The sequence below is a fragment of the Syzygium oleosum genome, unplaced genomic scaffold (genome assembly GCF_021117445.2).
Source record: "Syzygium oleosum isolate NSW1041296 unplaced genomic scaffold, Sole_v2.1 Sole_v2.04, whole genome shotgun sequence".
Classification (NCBI taxonomy): Eukaryota; Viridiplantae; Streptophyta; class Magnoliopsida; order Myrtales; family Myrtaceae; genus Syzygium; species Syzygium oleosum.
In genome coordinates, this window is record NW_026607488.1 from 15743139 (window position 1) to 15761658 (window position 18520).

The following is an 18520-nucleotide window of genomic DNA, read 5'->3' on the forward strand; positions in this document are numbered from 1 at the left end:
AGAACGAGCTTATGGCTCTCATCCCTGGTTTTAATCATTCCCAAGCACTAACAGCATCTAAGTGAGGAAGATTACAAGTAACTTAGGTGATTTGGATACTTGATAACCACGAGAGCAAGCATTAGACCCAAGAGGAACCAAACTTCCATGTATCAGGATGGTCTCTCCTCAGAATGAGGTTATGGCTCTTAACGTTGGTTCTAGTGTTTCCTGAGCATTTATTGCTTCTAAATGAATGCGATTAAAAGTAAGTTAGATGATTTAGATACTCGCAAACCACGAGATCAAGCATTAGACCCAAAAGGCACGAAACTTCCTTGGATTGGGGAGGTCTATACCTAGAACGAGCTTATGGCTCTCAACCTTGGTTTTAATCATTCCCAAGCACTAATAGCATCTATGTGAGGAAGATTACAAGTAACTTAGGTGATTTAGATACTTGATAACCACGAGAGCAAGCATTAGACCCAAGAGGAACCAAACTTCCTTGTATCAGGATGGTCTCTCCTCAGAATGAGGTTATGGCTCTTAACGTTGGTTCTAGTGTGTCCCGAGCATTTATTGCTTCTAAATGAATGCGATAAAAAGAGAGTTAGAAAATTTGGATGCTCGCAAACCATGAGATCAGGCATTAGACCCGAAAGGACGAAACTTCCTTGGATTGGGAAGGTCTATCCCCAGAATGAGGTTATGACTCTCAACCCTTGGTTCTAATCTTTCCCAAGCATTAATAGCTTCTAAATGAAGACGATTAGAAGTAACTTAGATGATTTGGATGCTCGATAAACCCGAGAGCATGCATTAGACCCAAAAGGAACCAAACTTCCTTGTAATTGGGAGGCCTCTCCTTAGAATAATGTTATGGCTCGCAATGTTGGTTCTAATCTTTCTTGAGCACTACTTGTTTCTAAACGAATGTGATTAAAAGTAATATGAATTTTAGACCCAAGCACTAATAGCTTCTAAATAAATGCGATGGAAAGTAAGTTAGATGATTGGGATGCTCGCAAAAGACGAGATCAAGTATTAGACCCAAAATGAACCGAACTTCCATGGATTGGGAAAGTCTCTCCTTAGAGTGAGGCTATGGCTCTCAACCTCTTTCCCGAGCACCAATAGCTTCCAAATAAACGCGATTAAAAGTAACTTAGACGATTTGGATACTCGATAATCACGAGAGCAAGCATGAAACCCAAAAGGAACCAAACTTCCTTGTAATAGGATGGTCTCTCCTTAGAATGAGGTTAAGGCTCTCAACATTGGCTCTAATCTATCCCGAGCACCAATTGCTTCTAAATGAATGCGATTAAAAGTAAGTTAGATGATTTGGATGCTCGCAAAAGACGAGATCAAGTATTAGACCCAAAATGAACCGAACTTCCATGGATTGGGAAGTTCTATCCCTAGAATGAGGTTACGGCTCTCAACCTTGGTTCTAGTCATTCCCAAGCACTAATGGCTTCCAAATGAAGAAGATTAGAAGTAGCTTAGATGATTTGGACACTCGATAATTAGGAGAGCAAGCATTAGACCCAAAAGGAACCAAACTTCCTTGCAATAGGGTGGTCTCTCCTTAGAATGAGGTTGTGGCTCTCAACGTTGGTTCGAATCATTCCCGAACACTAATAGTTTCTAAATAAATGCGATTAAAAGTAAGTTAGATGATTTGGATACTCGCAAACCACGAGATCAAGCATTAGACCCAAAATGAACCAAACTTCCTCTGATTGGGAAGCCCTCTTCTTAGAATGAGGTTATGGCTCTCAACCTTGGTTCTAATCATTCCCAAGCACTAATGGCTTCTAAATCAAGAAGATTAGAAGTAACTTAGAAGATTTGTATACTCGATAATCAGGAGAGCAAGCATTAGACCCTCAAGGAACCAAACTTCCTAGTAATAGGATGGTCTCTCCTTACACTAATAGCTTCTAAATGAATGCGATTAAAAGTAAGTTAGATGATTTGGATGCTCGCAAACCACGAGATCAAGCATTAGACCCAAAAGGCACCAAACTTCCTTGGATTGGGAAGGTCTATCCCTAGAACGAGCTTATGGCTCTCATCCCTGGTTTTAATCATTCCCAAGCACTAACAGCATCTAAGTGAGGAAGATTACAAGTAACTTAGGTGATTTGGATACTTGATAACCACGAGAGCAAGCATTAGACCCAAGAGGAACCAAACTTCCATGTATCAGGATGGTCTCTCCTTAGAATGAGGTTATGGCTCTTAACGTTGGTTCTAGTGTTTCCTGAGCATTTATTGCTTCTAAATGAATGCGATTAAAAGTAAGTTAGATGATTTGGATACTCGCAAACCACGAGATCAAGCATTAGACCCAAAAGGCACGAAACTTCCTTGGATTGGGGAGGTCTATACCTAGAACGAGCTTATGGCTCTCAACCTTGGTTTTAATCATTCCCAAGCACTAATAGCATCTATGTGAGGAAGATTACAAGTAACTTAGGTGATTTAGATACTTGATAACCACGAGAGCAAGCATTAGACCCAAGAGGAACCAAACTTCCTTGTATCAGGATGGTCTCTCCTCAGAATGAGGTTATGGCTCTTAACGTTGGTTCTAGTGTGTCCTGAGCATTTATTGCTTCTAAATGAATGCGATTAAAAGAGAGTTAGAAAATTTGGATGCTCGCAAACCATGAGATCAGGCATTAGACCCGAAAGGACGAAACTTCCTTGGATTGGGAAGGTCTATCCCCAGAATGAGGTTATGACTCTCAACCCTTGGTTCTAATCTTTCCCAAGCATTAATAGCTTCTAAATGAAGACGATTAGAAGTAACTTAGATGATTTGGATGCTCGATAACCCCGAGAGCATGCATTAGACCCAAAAGGAACCAAACTTCCTTGTAATTGGGAGGCCTCTCCTTAGAATAATGTTATGGCTCGCAATGTTGGTTCTAATCTTTCTTGAGCACTACTTGTTTCTAAACGAATGCGATTAAAAGTAATATCAATTTTAGACCCAAGCACTAATAGCTTCTAAATAAATGCGATGAAAAGTAAGTTAGATGATTTGGATGCTCGCAAAAGACGAGATCAAGTATTAGACCCAAAATGAACCGAACTTCCATGGATTGGGAAAGTCTCTCCTTAGAGTGAGGCTATGGCTCTCAACCTCTTTCCCGAGCACCAATAGCTTCCAAATAAACGCGATTAAAAGTAACTTAGACGATTTGGATACTCGATAATCACGAGAGCAAGCACGAAACCCAAAAGGAACCAAACTTCCTTGTAATAGGATGGTCTCTCCTTAGAATGAGGTTAAGGCTCTCAACATTGGCTCTAATCTATCCCGAGCACCAATTGCTTCTAAATGAATGCGATTAAAACGTAAGTTAGATGATTTGGACGCTCGCAAACTACGAGATCAGGCATTAGACCAAAAAGGGGCGAAACTTCCTTGGATTGGGAAGTTCTATCCCTAGAATGAGGTTACGGCTCTCAACCTTGGTTCTAGTCATTCCCAAGCACTAATGGCTTCCAAATGAAGAAGATTAGAAGTAGCTTAGATGATCTGGACACTCGATAATTAGGAGAGCAAGCATTAGACCCAAAAGGAACCAAACTTCCTTGCAATAGGGTGGTCTCTCCTTAGAATGAGGTTGTGGCTCTCAACGTTGGTTCGAATCATTCCCGAACACTAATAGTTTCTAAATAAATGCGATTAAAAGTAAGTTAGATGATTCGGATGCTCGTAAAAGACGAGATCAAGCGTTAGACCCAAAATAAACCAAACTTCCTCGGATTGGGAAGGCCTCTGCTTAGAATGAGGTTATGGCTCTCAACCTTGGTTCTAATCATTCCCAAGCACTAATGGCTTCTAAATCAAGAAGATTAGAAGTAACTTAGAAGATTTGTATACTCGATAATCAGGAGAGCAAGCATTAGACCCTCAAGGAACCAAACTTCCTAGTAATAGGATGGTCTCTCCTTAGAATGAGGTTATGGCTCTCAACGTTTGTTCTAATCTTTCCTAAGCACTAATTGCTTCTAAATGAATGCGATTAAAAGTAAGTTAGATGATTTGGATACTCGCAAACCACGAGATCAAGCATTTGACCCAAAAGGGACCAAACTTCCTTGGATTGGGAAGGTCTCTCCGTAGAATGAGGTTGTGGCTCTCAACCTCGGTTCGAATCTTTCTTAAGCACTAACAGTTTCCAAATGATCACGATTACAAGTAAGTTAGAAGATTCGGATGCTCGCAAACCACGAGATCAAGCATTAGACCCAAAAGGCACCAAACTTCCTTGGATTGGGGAGGTCTATCCCTAGAACGAGCTTATGGCTCTCATCCCTGGTTTTAATCATTCCCAAGCACTAACAGCATCTAAGTGAGGAAGATTACAAGTAACTTAGGTGGTTTGGATACTTGATAACCACGAGAGCAAGCATTAGACCCAAGAGGAACCAAACTTCCATGTATCAGGATGGTCTCTCCTCAGAATGAGGTTATGGCTCTTAACGTTGGTTCTAGTGTTTCCTGAGCATTTATTGCTTCTAAATGAATGCGATTAAAAGTAAGTTAGAAAATTTGGATGCTCGCAAACCATGAGATCAGGCATTAGACCCGAAAGGCACGAAACTTCCTTGGATTGGGAAGGTCTATCCCCAGAATGAGGTTATGACTCTCAACCCTTGGTTCTAATCTTTCCCAAGCATTAATAGCTTCTAAATGAAGACGATTAGAAGTAACTTAGATGATTTGGATGCTCGATAACCCCGAGAGCATGCATTAGACCCAAAAGGAACCAAACTTCCTTGTAATTGGGAGGCCTCTCCTTAGAATAATGTTATGGCTCGCAATGTTGGTTCTAATCTTTCTTGAGCACTACTTGTTTCTAAACGAATGCGATTAAAAGTAATATCAATTTTAGACCCAAGCACTAATAGCTTCTAAATAAATGCGATGAAAAGTAAGTTAGATGATTTGGATGCTCGCAAAAGACGAGATCAAGTATTAGACCCAAAATGAACCGAACTTCCATGGATTGGGAAAGTCTCTCCTTAGAGTGAGGCTATGGCTCTCAACCTCTTTCCCGAGCACCAATAGCTTCCAAATAAACGCGATTAAAAGTAACTTAGACGATTTGGATACTCGATAATCACGAGAGCAAGCATGAAACCCAAAAGGAACCAAACTTCCTTGTAATAGGATGGTCTCTCCTTAGAATGAGGTTAAGGCTCTCAACATTGGCTCTAATCTATCCCGAGCACCAATTGCTTCTAAATGAATGCGATAAAACGTAAGTTAGATGATTTGGACGCTCGCAAAAGACGAGATCAAGCATTAGACCCAAAAAGGGGCGAAACTTCCTTGGATTGGGAAGTTCTATCCCTAGAATGAGGTTACGGCTCTCAACCTTGGTTCTAGTCATTCCCAAGCACTAATGGCTTCCAAATGAAGAAGATTAGAAGTAGCTTAGATGATCTGGACACTCGATAATTAGGAGAGCAAGCATTAGACCCAAAAGGAACCAAACTTCCTTGCAATAGGGTGGTCTCTCCTTAGAATGAGGTTGTGGCTCTCAACGTTGGTTCGAATCATTCCCGAACACTAATAGTTTCTAAATAAATGCGATTAAAAGTAAGTTAGATGATTCGGATGCTCGCAAAAGACGAGATCAAGCATTAGACCCAAAATAAACCAAACTTCCTTGGATTGGGCAGGCCTCTGCTTAGAATGAGGTTATGGCTCTCAACCTTGGTTCTAATCATTCCCAAGCACTAATGGCTTCTAAATCAAGAAGATTAGAAGTAACTTAGATGATTTGTATACTCGATAATCAAGAGAGCAAGCATTAGACCCACAAGGAACCAAACTTCCTAGTAATAGGATGGTCTCTCCTTAGAATGAGGTTATGGCTCTCAACGTTTGTTCCAATCTTTCCTAAGCACTAATTGCTTCTAAATGAATGCGATTAAAAGTAAGTTAGATGATTTGGATACTCACAAACCACGAGATCAAGCATTTGACCCAAGAGCGACCAAACTTCCTTGGATTGGGAAGGTCTCTCCGTAGAATGAGGTTGTGGCTCTCAACCTTGGTTCGAATCTTTCTTAAGCACTAACAGTTTCCAAATGATCACGATTACAAGTAAGTTAGAAGATTTGGATGCTCGCAAACCACGAGATCAAGCATTAGACCCAAAAGGCACCAAACTTCCTTGGATTGGGGAGGTCTATCCCTAGAACGAGCTTATGGCTCTCATCCCTGGTTTTAATCATTCCCAAGCACTAATAGCATCTAAGTGAGGAAGATTACAAGTAACCTAGGTGATTTGGATACTTGATAACCACGAGAGCAAGCATTAGACCCAAGAGGAACCAAACTTCCATGTATCAGGATGGTCTGCTCCTCGGAATGAGGTTATGGCTCTTAATGTTGGTTCTAGTGTTTCCCGAGCATTTATTGCTTCTAAATGAATGCGATTAAAAAGTAAGTTAGATGATTTGGATACTCGCAAACCACGAGATCAAGCATTAGACCCAAAAGGCACCAAACTTCCTTGGATTGGGGAGGTCTATACCTAGAACGAGCTTATGGCTCTCAACCTTGGTTTTAATCATTCCCAAGCACTAATAGCATCTATGTGAGGAAGATTACAAGTAACTTAGGTGATTTAGATACTTGATAACCACGAGAGCAAGCATTAGACCCAAGAGGAACCAAACTTCCTTGTATCAGGATGGTCTCTCCTCAGAATGAGGTTATGGCTCTTAACGTTGGTTCTAGTGTGTCCTGAGCATTTATTGCTTCTAAATGAATGCGATTAAAAGAGAGTTAGAAAATTTGGATGCTCGCAAACCATGAGATCAGGCATTAGACCCGAAAGGACGAAACTTCCTTGGATTGGGAAGGTCTATCCCCAGAATGAGGTTATGACTCTCAACCCTTGGTTCTAATCTTTCCCAAGCATTAATAGCTTCTAAATGAAGACGATTAGAAGTAACTTAGATGATTTGGATGCTCGATAACCCCGAGAGCATGCATTAGACCCAAAAGGAACCAAACTTCCTTGTAATTGGGAGGCCTCTCCTTAGAATAATGTTATGGCTCGCAATGTTGGTTCTAATCTTTCTTGAGCACTACTTGTTTCTAAACGAATGCGATTAAAAGTAATATCAATTTTAGACCCAAGCACTAATAGCTTCTAAATAAATGCGATGAAAAGTAAGTTAGATGATTTGGATGCTCGCAAAAGACGAGATCAAGTATTAGACCCAAAATGAACCGAACTTCCATGGATTGGGAAAGTCTCTCCTTAGAGTGAGGCTATGGCTCTCAACCTCTTTCCCGAGCACGAATAGCTTCCAAATAAACGCGATTAAAAGTAACTTAGACGATTTGGATACTCGATAATCACGAGAGCAAGCATGAAACCCAAAAGGAACCAAACTTCCTTGTAATAGGATGGTCTCTCCTTAGAATGAGGTTATGGCTCTCAACGTTTGTTCTAATCTTTCCTAAGCACTAATTGCTTCTAAATGAATGCGATTAAAAGTAAGTTAGATGATTTGGATACTCGCAAACCACGAGATCAAGCATTAGACCCAAAAGGCACCAAACTTCCTTGGATTGGGGAGGTCTATCCCTAGAACGAGCTTATGGCTCTCAACCTTGGTTTTAATCATTCCCAAGCACTAATAGCATCTAAGTGAGGAAGATTACAAGTAACCTAGGTGATTTGGATACTTGATAACCACGAGAGCAAGCATTAGACCCAAGAGGAACCAAACTTCCTTGTATCAGGATGGTCTCTCCTCAGAATGAGGTTATGGCTCTTAACGTTGGTTCTAGTGTGTCCTGAGCATTTATTGCTTCTAAATGAATGCGATTAAAAGAGAGTTAGAAAATTTGGATGCTCGCAAACCATGAGATCAAGCATTAGACCCAAAAGGAACCAAACTTCCTTGGATTGGGAAGGTCTATCCCCAGAATGAGGTTATGACTCTCAACCCTTGGTTCTAATCTTTCCCAAGCATTAATAGCTTCTAAATGAAGACGATTAGAAGTAACTTAGATGATTTGGATGCTCGATAACCCCGAGAGCATGCATTAGACCCAAAAGGAACCAAACTTCCTTGTAATTGGGAGGCCTCTCCTTAGAATAATGTTATGGCTCGCAATGTTGGTTCTAATCTTTCTTGAGCACTACTTGTTTCTAAACGAATGCGATTAAAAGTAATATCAATTTTAGACCCAAGCACTAATAGCTTCTAAATAAATGCGATGAAAAGTAAGTTAGATGATTTGGATGCTCGCAAAAGACGAGATCAAGTATTAGACCCAAAATGAACCGAACTTCCATGGATTGGGAAAGTCTCTCCTTAGAGTGAGGCTATGGCTCTCAACCTCTTTCCCGAGCACCAATAGCTTCCAAATAAACGCGATTAAAAGTAACTTAGACGATTTGGATACTCGATAATCACGAGAGCAAGCATGAAACCCAAAAGGAACCAAACTTCCTTGTAATAGGATGGTCTCTCCTTAGAATGAGGTTAAGGCTCTCAACATTGGCTCTAATCTATCCCGAGCACCAATTGCTTCTAAATGAATGCGATTAAAAGTAAGTTAGATGATTTGGACGCTCGCAAACTACGAGATCAGGCATTAGACCAAAAAGGGGCGAAACTTCCTTGGATTGGGAAGTTCTATCCCTAGAATGAGGTTACGGCTCTCAACCTTGGTTCTAGTCATTCCCAAGCACTAATAGCTTCCAAATGAAGAAGATTAGAAGTAGCTTAGATGATCTGGACACTCGATAATTAGGAGAGCAAGCATTAGACCCAAAAGGAACCAAACTTCCTTGCAATAGGGTGGTCTCTCCTTAGAATGAGGTTGTGGCTCTCAACGTTGGTTCGAATCATTCCCGAACACTAATAGTTTCTAAATAAATGCGATTAAAAGTAAGTTAGATGATTCGGATGCTCGTAAAAGACGAGATCAAGCGTTAGACCCAAAATAAACCAAACTTCCTCGGATTGGGAAGGCCTCTGCTTAGAATGAGGTTATGGCTCTCAACCTTGGTTCTAATCATTCCCAAGCACTAATGGCTTCTAAATCAAGAAGATTAGAAGTAACTTAGAAGATTTGTATACTCGATAATCAGGAGAGCAAGCATTAGACCCTCAAGGAACCAAACTTCCTAGTAATAGGATGGTCTCTCCTTAGAATGAGGTTATGGCTCTCAACGTTTGTTCTAATCTTTCCTAAGCACTAATTGCTTCTAAATGAATGCGATTAAAAGTAAGTTAGATGATTTGGATACTCGCAAACCACGAGATCAAGCATTTGACCCAAAAGGGACCAAACTTCCTTGGATTGGGAAGGTCTCTCCGTAGAATGAGGTTGTGGCTCTCAACCTTGGTTCGAATCTTTCTTAAGCACTAACAGTTTCCAAATGATCACGATTACAAGTAAGTTAGAAGATTCGGATGCTCGCAAACCACGAGATCGAGCATTAGACCCAAAAGGCACCAAACTTCCTTGGATTGGGGAGGTCTATCCCTAGAACGAGCTTATGGCTCTCATCCCTGGTTTTAATCATTCCCAAGCACTAATAGCATCTAAGTGAGGAAGATTACAAGTAACCTAGGTGATTTGGATACTTGATAACCACGAGAGCAAGCATTAGACCCAAGAGGAACCAAACTTCCATGTATCAGGATGGTCTCTCCTCAGAATGAGGTTATGGCTCTTAACGTTGGTTCTAGTGTTTCCTGAGTATTTATTGCTTCTAAATGAATGCGATTAAAAGTAAGTTAGATGATTTGGATACTCGCAAACCACGAGATCAAGCATTTGACCCAAAAGGGACCAAACTTCCTTGGATTGGGAAGGTCTATACCTAGAACGAGCTTATGGCTCTCAACCTTGGTTTTAATCATTCCCAAGCACTAATAGCTTCTAAATGAAGACGATTAGAAGTAACTTAGATGATTTGGATGCTCGGTAACCCCGAGAGCATGCATTAGACCCAAAAGGAACCAAACTTCCTTGTAATTGGGATGGTCTCTCCTTAGAATAATGTTATGGCTCGCAATGTTGGTTCTAATCTTTCTTGAGCACTACTTGTTTCTAAACGAATGCGATTAAAAGTAATATCAATTTTAGACCCAAGCACTAATAGCTTCTAAATAAATGCGATGAAAAGTAAGTTAGATGATTTGGATGCTCGCAAACCACGAGATCAAGCATTAGACCCAAAATGAACCGAACTTCCATGGATTGGGAAAGTCTCTCCTTAGAGTGAGGCTATGGCTCTCAACCTCTTTCCCGAGCACTAATAGCTTCCAAATAAACGCGATTAAAAGTAACTTAGATGATTTGGATACTCGATAACCACGAGAGCAAGCATTAAACCCAAAAGGAACCAAACTTCCTTGTAATAGGATGGTCTCTCCTTAGAATGAGGTTATGGCTCTCAACGTTTGTTCTAATCTTTCTTGAGCACTACTTGTTTCTAAACGAATGCGATTAAAAGTAATATCAATTTTAGACCCAAGCACTAATTGCTTCTAAATGAATGCGATTAAAAGTAAGTTAGATGATTTGGATGCTCGCAAACCACGAGATCAAGCATTAGACCCAAAAGGCACCAAACTTCCTTGGATTGGGGAGGTCTCCCTCCTTAGAATGAGGTTATGGCTCTCAACCTTGGTTCTAATCATTCCCAAGCACTAATAGCATCTAAGTGAGGAAGATTACAAGTAACTTAGGTGATTTGGATACTTGATAACCACGAGAGCAAGCATTAGACCCAAAAGGAACCAAACTTCCTTGTAATAGGATGGTCTCTCCTTAGAATGAGGTTATGGCTCTCAACGTTGGTTCTAATCTTTCCCGAGCACTAATTGCTTCTAAATGAATGCGATTAAAAGTAAGTTAGATGATTCGGATGCTCGTAAAAGACGAGATCAAGCGTTAGATCCAAAATAAACCAAACTTCCTCGGATTGGGAAGGTCTATCCCCAGAATGAGGTTATGAATCTCAACCCTTGGTTCTAATCTTTCCCAAGCATTAATAGCTTCTAAATGAAGACGATTAGATGTAACTTAGATGATTTGGACGCTCGATAACCCCGAGAGCATGCATTAGACCCAAAAGGAGCCAAACTTCCTAGTAATTGGGAGGCCTCTCCTTAGAATAATGTTATGGCTCGCAATGTTGGTTCTAATCTTTCTTGAGCACTACTTGTTTCTAAACGAATGCGATTAAAAGTAATATCAATTTTAGACCCAAGCACTAATAGCTTCTAAATAAATGCGATGAAAAGTAAGTTAGATGATTTGGATGCTCGCAAAAGACGAGATCAAGTATTAGACCCAAAATGAACCGAACTTCCATGGATTGGGAAAGTCTCTCCTTAGAGTGAGGCTATGGCTCTCAACCTCTTTCCCGAGCACCAATAGCTTCCAAATAAACGCGATTAAAAGTAACTTAGACGATTTGGATACTCGATAATCACGAGAGCAAGCACGAAACCCAAAAGGAACCAAACTTCCTTGTAATAGGATGGTCTCTCCTTAGAATGAGGTTAAGGCTCTCAACATTGGCTCTAATCTATCCCGAGCACCAATTGCTTCTAAATGAATGCGATTAAAAGTAAGTTAGATGATTTGGACGCTCGCAAACTACGAGATCAGGCATTAGACCAAAAAGGGGCGAAACTTCCTTGGATTGGGAAGTTCTATCCCTAGAATGAGGTTATGGCTCTCAACCTTGGTTCTAGTCATTCCCAAGCACTAATAGTTTCCAAATGAAGAAGAGTAGAAGTAACTTAGATGATTTGGACACTCGATAATTAGGAGAGCAAGCATTAGACCCAAAAGGAACCAAACTTCCTTGCAATAGGGTGGTCTCTCCTTAGAATGAGGTTGTGGCTCTCAACGTTGGTTCGAATCATTCCCGAACACTAATAGTTTCTAAATAAATGCGATTAAAAGTAAGTTAGATGATTCGGATGCTCGTAAAAGACGAGATCAAGCGTTAGATCCAAAATAAACCAAACTTCCTCGGATTGGGAAGGTCTATCCCCAGAATGAGGTTATGGCTCTCAACCTTGGTTCTAATCATTCCCAAGCACTAATGGCTTCTAAATCAAGAAGATTAGAAGTAACTTAGAAGATTTGTATACTCGATAATCAAGAGAGCAAGCATGAGACCCAAAAGGAACCAAACTTCCTAGTAATAGGATGGTCTCTCCTTAGAATGAGGTTATGGCTCTCAACGTTTGTTCTAATCTTTCCTAAGCACTAATTGCTTCTAAATGAATGCGATTAAAAGTAAGTTAGATGATTTGGATACTCGCAAACCACGAGATCAAGCATTTGACCCAAAAGGGACCAAACTTCCTTGGATTGGGAAGGTCTCTCCGTAGAATGAGGTTGTGGCTCTCAACCTTGGTTCTAATCTTTCTTAAGCACTAATAGTTTCCAAATGATCACGATTACAAGTAAGTTAGAAGATTCGGATGCTCGCAAACCACGAGATCAAGCATTAGACCCAAAAGGCACCAAACTTCCTTGGATTGGGAAGGTCTCTCCCCAGAATGAGGTTATGACTCTCAACCTTGGTTTTAATCATTCCCAAGCACTAATAGAATCTATGTGATGAAGATTACAAGTAACTTAGGTGATTTGGATACTTGATAACCACGAGAGCAAGCATTAGACCCACAAGGAACCAAACTTCCTAGTAATAGGATGGTCTCTCCTTAGAATGAGCTTATGGCTCTCAACCTTGGTTCTAATCTTTCCTGAGCATTTATTGCTTCTAAATGAATGCGATTAAAAGTAAGTTAGAAAATTTGGATGCTCGCAAACCATGAGATCGAGGCATTAGACTTAGGAAAACGAAACTTCCTTGGATTGGGAAGGTTCTTATCCCCCCGGAACGACGTTATGACTCTCAACCCTTGGTTATAATCTTCCCAAGCATTAACTAAGCTTCTAGAGAAGCGATTAGAAGTAACTTAGATGATTTGGATGCTCGATAACCCCGAGAGCAAGCATTAGACCCAAAAGGAACCAAACTTCCTTGTATTGGGATGGTCTCTCCTTAGAATGAGGTTATGGCTCTCAACGTTTGTTCTAATCTTTCCTAAGCACTAATTGCTTCTAAATGAATGCGATTAAAAGTAAGTTAGATGATTTGGATACTCGCAAACCACGAGATCAAGCATTAGACCCAAAAGGAACCAAACTTCCTTGCAATAGGGTGGTCTCTCCTTAGAATGAGGTTGTGGCTCTCAACGTTGGTTCGAATCTTCCCAAGCACTAATAGCTTCTAAATGAAGGCGATTAAAAGTAACTTAGATGATTTGGATACTCGATAACCACGAGAGCAAGCATTAGACCCAAAAGGAACCAAACTTCCTTGTAATAGGATGGTCTCTCCTTAGAATGAGGTTATGGCTCTTAACGTTGGTTCTAGTGTTTCCTGAGCATTTATTGCTTCTAAATGAATGCGATTAAAAGTAAGTTAGATGATTTGGATACTCGCAAACCACGAGATCAAGCATTAGACCCAAAAGGACGAAACTTCCTTGGATTGGGAGGGTTTATCCCCAGAATGAGATTATGACTCTCAACCTTGGTTTTAATCATTCCCAAGCACTAATAGAATCTATGTGATGAAGATTACAAGTAACTTAGGTGATTTAGATACTTGATAACCACGAGAGCAAGCATTAGACCCAAGAGGAACCAAACTTCCTTGTATCAGGATGGTCTCTCCTCAGAATGAGGTTATGGCTCTTAACGTTGGTTCTAGTGTGTCCTGAGCATTTATTGCTTCTAAATGAATGCGATTAAAAGAGAGTTAGAAAATTTGGATGCTCGCAAACCATGAGATCAGGCATTAGACCCAAAGGACGAAACTTCCTTGGATTGGGAAGGTCTATCCCCAGAATGAGGTTATGACTCTCAACCCTTGGTTCTAATCTTTCCCAAGCATTAATAGCTTCTAAATGAAGACGATTAGAAGTAACTTAGATGATTTGGATGCTCGATAACCCCGAGAGCATGCATTAGACCCAAAAGGAACCAAACTTCCTTGTAATTGGGAGGCCTCTCCTTAGAATAATGTTATGGCTCGCAATGTTGGTTCTAATCTTTCTTGAGCACTACTTGTTTCTAAACGAATGCGATTAAAAGTAATATCAATTTTAGACCCAAGCACTAATAGCTTCTAAATAAATGCGATGAAAAGTAAGTTAGATGATTTGGATGCTCGCAAAAGACGAGATCAAGTATTAGACCCAAAATGAACCGAACTTCCATGGATTGGGAAAGTCTCTCCTTAGAGTGAGGCTATGGCTCTCAACCTCTTTCCCGAGCACCAATAGCTTCCAAATAAACGCGATTAAAAGTAACTTAGACGATTTGGATACTCGATAATCACGAGAGCAAGCACGAAACCCAAAAGGAACCAAACTTCCTTGTAATAGGATGGTCTCTCCTTAGAATGAGGTTAAGGCTCTCAACATTGGCTCTAATCTATCCCGAGCACCAATTGCTTCTAAATGAATGCGATTAAACGTAAGTTAGATGATTTGGACGCTCGCAAACTACGAGATCAGGCATTAGACCAAAAGGGGCGAAACTTCCTTGGATTGGGAAGTTCTATCCCTAGAATGAGGTTACGGCTCTCAACCTTGGTTCTAGTCATTCCCAAGCACTAATGGCTTCCAAATGAAGAAGATTAGAAGTAGCTTAGATGATCTGGACACTCGATAATTAGGAGAGCAAGCATTAGACCCAAAGGGAACCAAACTTCCTTGCAATAGGGTGGTCTCTCCTTAGAATGAGGTTGTGGCTCTCAACGTTGGTTCGAATCATTCCCGAACACTAATAGTTTCTAAATAAATGCGATTAAAAGTAAGTTAGATGATTCGGATGCTCGTAAAAGACGAGATCAAGCGTTAGACCCAAAATAAACCAAACTTCCTTGGATTGGGAAGGTCTATCCTTAGAATGAGGTTATGGCTCTCAACCTTGGTTCTAATCATTCCCAAGCACTAATGGCTTCTAAATCAAGAAGATTAGAAGTAACTTAGAAGATTTGTATACTCGATAATCAGGAGAGCAAGCATTAGACCTCCAAGGAACCAAACTTCCTAGTAATAGGATGGTCTCTCCTTAGAATGAGGTTATGGCTCTCAACGTTTGTTCTAATCTTTCCTAAGCACTAATTGCTTCTAAATGAATGCGATTAAAAGTAAGTTAGATGATTTGGATACTCGCAAACCACGAGATCAAGCATTTGACCCAAAAGGGACCAAACTTCCTTGGATTGGGAAGGTCTCTCCGTAGAATGAGGTTGTGGCTCTCAACCTCGGTTCGAATCTTTCTTAAGCACTAACAGTTTCCAAATGATCACGATTACAAGTAAGTTAGAAGATTCGGATGCTCGCAAACCACGAGATCAAGCATTAGACCCAAAAGGCACCAAACTTCCTTGGATTGGGGAGGTCTATCCCTAGAACGAGCTTATGGCTCTCATCCCTGGTTTTAATCATTCCCAAGCACTAACAGCATCTAAGTGAGGAAGATTACAAGTAACCTAGGTGATTTAGATACTTGATAACCACGGGAGCAAGCATTAGACCCAAGAGGAACCAAACTTCCTTGTATCGGGATGCTCTCTCCTCGAGAATGAGGTTATGGCTCTTAACGTTGGTTCTAGTGTTTCCTGAGCATTTATTGCTTCTAAATGAATGCGATTAAAAGTAAGTTAGATGATTTGGATACTCGCAAACCACGAGATCAAGCATTAGACCCAAAAGGGACCAAACTTCCTTGGATTGGGAAGGTCTATCCCCAGAATGAGGTTATGACTCTCAACCCTTGGTTCTAATCTTTCCCAAGCATTAATAGCTTCTAAATGAAGACGATTAGAAGTAACTTAGATGATTTGGATGCTCGATAACCCCGAGAGCATGCATTAGACCCAAAAGGAACCAAACTTCCTTGTAATTGGGAGGCCTCTCCTTAGAATAATGTTATGGCTCGCAATGTTGGTTCTAATCTTTCTTGAGCACTACTTGTTTCTAAACGAATGCGATTAAAAGTAATATCAATTTTAGACCCAAGCACTAATAGCTTCTAAATAAATGCGATGAAAAGTAAGTTAGATGATTTGGATGCTCGCAAAAGACGAGATCAAGTATTAGACCCAAAATGAACCGAACTTCCATGGATTGGGAAAGTCTCTCCTTAGAGTGAGGCTATGGCTCTCAACCTCTTTCCCGAGCACCAATAGCTTCCAAATAAACGCGATCAAAAGTAACTTAGACGATTTGGATACTCGATAATCACGAGAGCAAGCATGAAACCCAAAAGGAACCAAACTTCCTTTTAATAGGATGGTCTCTCCTTAGAATGAGGTTAAGGCTCCCAACATTGGCTCTAATCTATCCCGAGCACCAATTGCTTCTAAATGAATGCGATTAAAAGTAAGTTAGATGATTTGGACGCTCGCAAACGACGAGATCAAGTATTAGACCCAAAATGAACCGAACTTCCATGGATTGGGAAGTTCTATCCCTAGAATGAGGTTACGGCTCTCAACCTTGGTTCTAGTCATTCCCAAGCACTAATGGCTTCCAAATGAAGAAGATTAGAAGTAGCTTAGATGATCTGGACACTCGATAATTAGGAGAGCAAGCATTAGACCCAAAGGGAACCAAACTTCCTTGCAATAGGGTGGTCTCTCCTTAGAATGAGGTTGTGGCTCTCAACGTTGGTTCGAATCATTCCCGAACACTAATAGTTTCTAAATAAATGCGATTAAAAGTAAGTTAGATGATTCGGATGCTCGTAAAAGACGAGATCAAGCGTTAGACCCAAAATAAACCAAACTTCCTCGGATTGGGAAGGCCTCTGCTTAGAATGAGGTTATGGCTCTCAACCTTGGTTCTAATCATTCCCAAGCACTAATGGCTTCTAAATCAAGAAGATTAGAAGTAACTTAGAAAATTTGTATACTCGACAATCAAGAGAGCAAGCATTAGACCCTCAAGGAACCAAACTTCCTAGTAATAGGATGGTTTCTCCTTAGAATGAGGTTATGGCTCTCAACGTTTGTTCTAATCTTTCCTAAGCACTAATTGCTTCTAAATGAATGCGATTAAAAGTAAGTTAGATGATTTGGATACTCGCAAACCACGAGATCAAGCATTTGACCCAAAAAGGGACCAAACTTCCTTGGATTGGGAAGGTCTCTCCGTAGAATGAGGTTGTGGCTCTCAACCTCGGTTCGAAACTTTCTTAAGCACTAACAGCTTCCAAATGATCACGATTACAAGTAAGTTAGAGATTTGGATGCTCGCAAACCACGAGATCAAGCATTAGACCCAAAAGGACCAAACTTCCTTGATGGGAGGTCTTCCTTAGATGAGGTTATGGCTCTCAACTTGGTTTTAATTTTCAGCACTAATTGCTTCTAAATGATCATGCGATTACAAGTAAGTTAGAAGATTTGGATGCTCGCAAACCACGAGATCAAGCATTAGACCCAAAAGGCACCAAACTTCCTTGGATTGGGGAGGTCTATCCCTAGAACGAGCTTATGGCTCTCAACCTTGGTTTTAATCATTCCCAAGCACTAATAGCATCTAAGTGAGGAAGATTACAAGTAACCTAGGTGATTTGGATACTTGATAACCACGAGAGCAAGCATTAGACCCAAGAGGAACCAAACTTCCATGTATCAGGATGGTCTCTCCTCAGAATGAGGTTATGGCGCTTAACGTTGGTTCTAATGTTTCCTGAGCATTTATTGCTTCTAAATGAATGCGATTAAAAGTAAGTTAGATGATTTGGATACTCGCAAACCACGAGATCAAGCATTAGACCCAAAAGGCACCAAACTTCCTTGGATTGGGAAGGTCTATCCCTAGAATGAGCTTATGGCTCTCAACCTTGGTTTTAATCATTCCCAAGCACTAATAGCTTCTATGTGAGGAAGATTACAAGTAACTTAGGTGATTTAGATACTTGATAACCACGAGAGCAAGCATTAGACCCAAGAGGAACCAAACTTCCTTGTAATAGGATGGTCTCTCCTTAGAATGAGGTTATGGCTCTTAACGTTGGTTCTAGTGTGTCCTGAGCATTTATTGCTTCTAAATGAATGCGATTAAAAGAGAGTTAGAAAATTTGGATGCTCGCAAACCATGAGATCAGGCATTAGACCCAAAGGACGAAACTTCCTTGGATTGGGAAGGTCTATCCCCAGAATGAGGTTATGACTCTCAACCTTGGTTCTAATCTTTCCCAAGCATTAATAGCTTCTAAATGAAGACGATTAGAAGTAACTTAGATGATTTGGATGCTCGATAACCCCGAGAGCATGCATTAGACCCAAAAGGAACCAAACTTCCTTGTAATTGGGAGGCCTCTCCTTAGAATAATGTTATGGCTCGCAATGTTGGTTCTAATCTTTCCCGAGCACTTTTTTTTTTATTACTTGTTTCTAAACGAATGCGA